General features: G+C 43.0%; 1 protein-coding gene and 1 long non-coding RNA gene across 2 annotated transcripts in view; both read right to left on the reverse strand.

Moving 5' to 3' along the window:
• Positions 1-6,294, reverse strand: part of TMEM178B (transmembrane protein 178B) — a 416,789-nt gene that overhangs the window by 376,904 nt on the left and 33,591 nt on the right. The gene's annotated exons all lie outside the window — the stretch shown is intronic.
• Positions 1-6,294, reverse strand: part of LOC141580027 (uncharacterized) — a 66,058-nt gene that overhangs the window by 28,284 nt on the left and 31,480 nt on the right. The gene's annotated exons all lie outside the window — the stretch shown is intronic.

The raw sequence follows: 6,294 nt of genomic DNA on the forward strand, positions 1-6,294 counted from the left end.
CAACACTGTGGCCCACGCCACCATCACCATGTCTACATTGCAGATGCAGCTCCTAACTGATCTCCCCACATCCACTCTTCCCCAGCTACTGCCTCTTGTCAACATAGCACCCAGAATGATTGAAAAACATTATGCAGATTATAAACACTGGTCTGCTCAAAATGGTCCAACAACTCCCATCTCAGAGTAAAAGCCAAGGCCTTGCAGTGGCCCTGTGTGACCATATCCACTGCTCTATCCCTCACTCTACTCCACTCCACGCCACCAGCCTCCTGTTTCTCAAACACACTGGGCATACTCCAGTTTTAGATACTTGGCATAGGCTGTTTCCTCACTCTTCCCCCTCCTACCCCAGAAGCATATTTATTAGTCCTGTATCTTCTTCAATGTCATCCTCTCAGTGAGTTTTTCTTCCCAGTCCAGTCTACTTGAAATTGCAAACCAACACCCTAACTCCGCACTCTCCATGCTCTTTACCTAGATCCATCTTTTCCCGAAACGTTCATCAGCCTCTGATTGTTGTCTCCCCATTGGAATGTTAGGCTCAGGCAGGACAGGGATTTTGTTTATTTTTGACTCACGCATTTTGGATGCCTAGAACAGTGCCTGGCACACTAGGAGCACCCAATCAACATGAAATATGTGTTATATAATCAACATGAAACACATTTTTCATGTTGATTATATAAGTGAATATAGTAAATGAGAGGCAGCGACGCAATCACTAAAAGTCACAATTAGAATATGCAGAGTTTATCCCAGAGTGGAGATACTGTTGGTGGGGGAGGACCACTGGGTTCCCAGGAACAGGTTAGCATTCATTAGCACATTTACACTAATGTGTTTATCAGATTATCTGGTTGTTACTTTGGAAAGTGGCCTGAGGAAGAAAGAAGGCTCCAGACACCCGGTATTTCAAAGAGAGTTTTAAGTATTTCTAAAACGTTCCCGCAACCCATCAAACTACTCCAAAGAGTAAATGACTTGGAACTTGTACTCTCAGGGGACATGGAGTGGGTGTGGTCCACCAAAACCTAAATGTCTTTAAAGAATCACATTTTTACTTGAAAAGTGAGATGCATCTTATGTTCCTCTCTGTAATATAGCTATGTGTTATAATACACAAATAATGTTAAATTATTTAATGGTTTAATTGATTTCCTAAATAATCTTAAAGTAAAATGCACAAGCCAGAAAAGGATGTCATTTCTGCCCTGGACATCACGCACTCCCTAGGAAGCAGGGGGACCACTGTTTTAGAATCACTGGGCACTCTGGAACTACCAGAAAAGAACTAGGAAGAATATAAAGTCAAATGAAAGTATAACTACAAACCCACCTATTTTACAATTTGCTTTGGCTGACCCAAACTGCATTTTTTTTTTTCTTTTTGAGACAGGATCTCACTCTGTTGCCCAGGCTGACTGAGATCTCAACTCACTGCAACATCTGCCTCTCAGACTCAAGCAATTCTCATGTCTCAGCCTCCCAAGTATCTGGGACCATAGGTGTGCACCACCATGCCTGGCTAATTTTTACATTTTTAGTAGAGACAGGGTTTCACTATGCTGCCCAGGCTGGTCTCAAACTCCTGAGCTCAAGTGATCCACCCTCCTCAGTCTCCCAGAGTGCTGGGATTATAGGCATGACCCACTGCGCCCAGCCCCAAACCGATCATTTTTAAAGGTTCTATTAAAAGGCTCCCTTGAATTATGTGAACCCTGTGTAAATTTCTGGCTTTGCTTTCATAGTCTTTTAATGACCACTTTGTTCTAGAGCTATTTCGAGCATTTTAGGTTTTCCTCTAACATCTTTAGCAGCTCAAACTTGAAAGAAGTCATTACAAATGATAAGTGAAATTAGGGAGAAGAGTGTTTTTAATGAAAGTGATATTCATGTGCATTTCTATTTGTAGCTAAATAAAAGAAATAAAATGTTTCTTTCTTTTTTTTTTTTTTTTTTTTTTTTTTTTGAGATGGAGTCTCACTCTGCTGCCTAGACTGGAGTGCAGTGGTGCAATCTCAGCTCACTGCAACCTCTGCCTCTGCCTCTGCCTCCCAGGTTCAAGCAATTCTCATGTCTCAGCCTCCCAAGCAGCTAGAACTATAGGTGCACACCACCATGCCAGCTAATTTTTGTATTTTTAGTAGAGATGGGGTTTGACCATGTTGGCCAGGCTGGTCTCAAACTCCTGACCTCAAGTGATCTACCCCACCTCAGCCACCCTGCCAGCCTAATGTTCCCTTTTTTTTTTTTTTTTTTTTTTTTTTTTTTGAGATAGAGTCTCTTTCTGTCACCCAGGCTGGAGTGCAGTGGCGCGATCTCTGCTCACTGCAACCTCCGCTTCCTGGGATCAAATAATTCTCCTGTCAGCCTCCAGAGTAGCTGGGATTACAGGCATGTGCCACCATGCCCAGGCTAATGTTTGTATTTTTAGCAGAGACAGGGTTGCACCATGTTGGCCAGGATGGTTTCAAACTCCTGACTGACCTCTAGGGATTCACTTGCCTCAGCCAGCCAAACTGCTGGGACTACAGGCGTGAGCCACTGCGCCTGGCCACGATCCCTCTTTTAAATAAAATCTTGGGATAGAGGGAGGTTTGCTGACACAATGACAGTTTAGCCAGCTGGTCCTTTCTTTTTCCCACAGGGACTCCAGCTTCCTTGTCCCTCTTTCCTCTCCCCACTTCATACCCCCATCATGTCAACTTTGGGAATGAAAGGCCACATTCGGGTTGGGGTAATTCTCTGCTGTGGTGGGTTTAAGTCAGATCTCTGACTCATTCAATGCAACTGTCTTTAAAGTTCATAAAGAGTTCTGACTTTCAGGCCATGTTATGGGCCGAATTGTGTTCTTTTAAAACTCCTATGTTGAAGTCCTACCCCCTGGCACCTCAGGATCTGACTGTATTTGGGTCTTTACAGAGATAGTTAAGGTAAAACCAGGTCATTAAAGGAGCCCTAATCCAATAAGACTGGTGTCCTTATAAGAGGAGATGAGGACCACACAGGTGTAGAGGAAAGACCACGTGAAGGCACAGGAAGAAGATGCCATCTACAAACCCAGGAGAGAGGGCTCCATAGAAACTAGCCCTGCCAACACCTTGAGCTCAGACTCCTAGCCTCCAAATTGTAAGAAAATACATTTTTGTGTTTAAGCCACCCAGTCTGTGGTACTTGGCTACGGCAGTGCAAGCAAATTAATATAGCCTGAAAACAGGAGGTATGATTCAGTCCTGAGAGGGAGAGAGTAGAAAGCAGCAGAGGTGGCTGCTGAGGGCTGAGAAGGCAGAGACAGAGCATCAGACAGAGGGACGCTAAAACTCTGAACACCCAATTGCATCTTGCGCCATGGAAAGAATCCAGCTTCGCCCTGCAGTAGTTCTCTCCTCACGTCTTCTAATATATTCTTGCACCTGGAGAGGAGTGTCATCTCTCTTCCTGGCAGCAGAATGCTTTCCAGCACTCCACAGGAGGCCTAGCTCAGACTTCCATAGGTCACTGTGCAAGAAATACAGGCTGAAAACAGAGGATCCTTCACCTCTACAGCAGGAGCCGGGACAGCCCACATGCCGTCAGCCTCCAGGTGAGGCAAAGGCTTTTCCAGCTGCCCAGGATGCAACTCCTGCATCCCAGGAGGTCAGCGAAAAGCAAATCGTGTTTGTTTTACATTCAGAACTCGTAAAATTTCTGACCTGACTCAGATTCAACTAAAAGAACTGGCTGCTCTAAAAATGCATAAATGGTTTTTTCAGCTGTGCATGGCAGTGGGTAGTTGAGAAAGAAAGGAAGAAAATAGTTTCTGTTTTTTCAAATGATACCCAGTGACCCCAAGGGAAGACACTCTTCTGTCAACAGCGATTATGCAGAGGAATTGGTTCCTGAAAGGATCCTGAATCCAATCAACCCTGTTTTCTTTGCAATGATAAGGGCTTACCAAGGAAAATCCATAATTCCAGCACTAATACAGTCTTAGTAAAATCTTCCAATAAATCTTCAGAGAAAATGTCAGCAAGGATGTTTTAAATAAATTGAAAAAAACATATTATATGGTACAAATTCAAAAACCACACCTCATCATTGCACAAAGTCAGGTTTCTCAAAATTTGTTCCCTAAAGCTACATGGAAGCCCAAAGTTAGTCCCAATTCTCCTTCTAAAACCAATATTAAAAATTCACTCAGTCAACCAGCATTTCCCATGGACCTACTATGAGCCAAGCAGGATGACAAAAATGAGAATAAACAGACAAATGAGAATAAACAAAAATGAGAATAAGCAGACAAATGAGATAGAGCCCTCAAAAAACTCATTATCAGGTAAAGTAGACACACAAAACTTGAAAGGTTATAGTGTAATATGATACATGTTCCAGCAGAGGGAACGTGAAAGAAGACAGGGAGACTCAAAAGGTGATCTTTGCACATGGATTCTGAAGGCACCTGAATTTTAACTTTCAAGCAAAGAGGATATGAGACAAAAAACATGCTGCTTTCAATGCCTTATACTTTCAACTCAGTGTGACAATATATGTCCATTATCAACTGCCCCTCTTTCCTACCCCGACAATCTATACCACAACTATGATTCAGCAGGCCTAGGCGGGTTTCTTCTTTCCAACATTCTCAGAAAAGATGATTTGACCACACCTGGGGAGCAATAATTTTTTCCTCTCCACACTTGGAAAGACTAGGTAGCTGGAAAATGATAGACATAGCAGTAGGGAAAACCCGCAAATGACATGAAATGCTACTCTGACTATCTTTGGGCTCCTGGATTTACCTGCTCCTTGGAGCACAGGCCTTGGGATGGCAGTGAGTGTGGCTGCCTGCGATGGAGAGAGATCCAGATGGTGGTTCCAGAGACCTGGCTCCACCCATCTTAGCCACTTAACTGGGCACATTTCATTTAATCTCATAAACTTCAACTTTCTCCTCTGTAAAACGGGGTCATACCACCTACCTAGACTGCCTCACGGAAAGCTTGAGAAATCAAAGGAACCATGATAAGTGGAAATGCTCCTAAGCCTCAAAAACACTGTGCGAATGTAAGAGAGGGTTATAATTAACCAAGCCACAGAGCTGCCTTAGGGCTTGATTAAAATACACTGTACCCCTCCAAATCGACAAAGTGTGAATGTGGTTAAAAAATAGGGACAGCTACTCCTAAACAGAGACAGTTGGTGTGTGGGCACATCCCCATAAGCATTTTCTATGCCAGGAAACCTGCATATGCTTAGAAACTAGCACGTTTCTGTTGGCCTTATAGCAGCAGTGTAGGAGAGCTTGAAAAATTAAATCTGTAACAGGCAACACCACTGCCAAACACAACTGTCCCAACTCCCAGAAAACATGCTGAACACCAACCCCTGTCAATGGAATCAAATATACCCTGCTATTAGGCCAGGGAACCCCATGCAGCCAGATACAAGCATGAGAAATGCAAATACAGCCTCTAGCAAAGGGACCACTGCCCTATCCAGGTCAAAGCCCATGAGTAAAAACCTTTCTTTAATAAGAGAAGGGTTGGAGATAGTGAAACTCTTTCCCCACCCTGACAAATGATTCACAAAAACAGTACTTTCTCTATCTGATTACAGTAAATTTTCCAATACAATGAATGCTTTGTTTGGCTGAACCATTTAATAGTCATTCGCACTCTCTAATGAAACTACTAATTACAAAATCTCTGCATTGCAGGCAATAAAACAGGGTTGCTAACCTCTTCACAGTTCTTTGGTTTTGCCATCAAGCAGCAATTATTCTTCAATGGGGCTCCCTCTTTTTCACTGATTCTCACCTCAAACATCCCAATCAACCCTACTGAAAGAAACTAAAATCTACTTATACATGTAGGTGAGCATACAGTATGAGCATGTATGAATACACACACACACATACATGTTAGCACACACTATCCAGGAACCTGAAGAAGAAAAATGGAGGATACTGACAAGGATCCTAGGAGACCCCCAGGTTCCCATTATTCCTCTGCACTGGCTAATTGATGAAGAGCAGGGCTTCAGTTCGCTGGACGTGTAATTTTTAGTAAACGGCCATTAAAACTAAACTCTACCCCAACAAAAATATTTGATACCTAATGGACTTGACTGTACCAGAATATGCTGCATATATTTTTATTTATAGATAGTTATCTGTTATCCATCAGTCTCTCCAGCTGCTGCCACCACGCAATATAGAGGGAAGCACTAAGGCATCATAAGACATGTTTGTTTCAAGCTTATTATAGTTATGGCAGCTTCCAAGCTCAAACCATCTCAGAGTAGCTAACGTAC

This window comes from Saimiri boliviensis, chromosome 10 (assembly GCF_048565385.1).
Source record: "Saimiri boliviensis isolate mSaiBol1 chromosome 10, mSaiBol1.pri, whole genome shotgun sequence".
NCBI lineage: Eukaryota > Metazoa > Chordata > Mammalia > Primates > Cebidae > Saimiri > Saimiri boliviensis.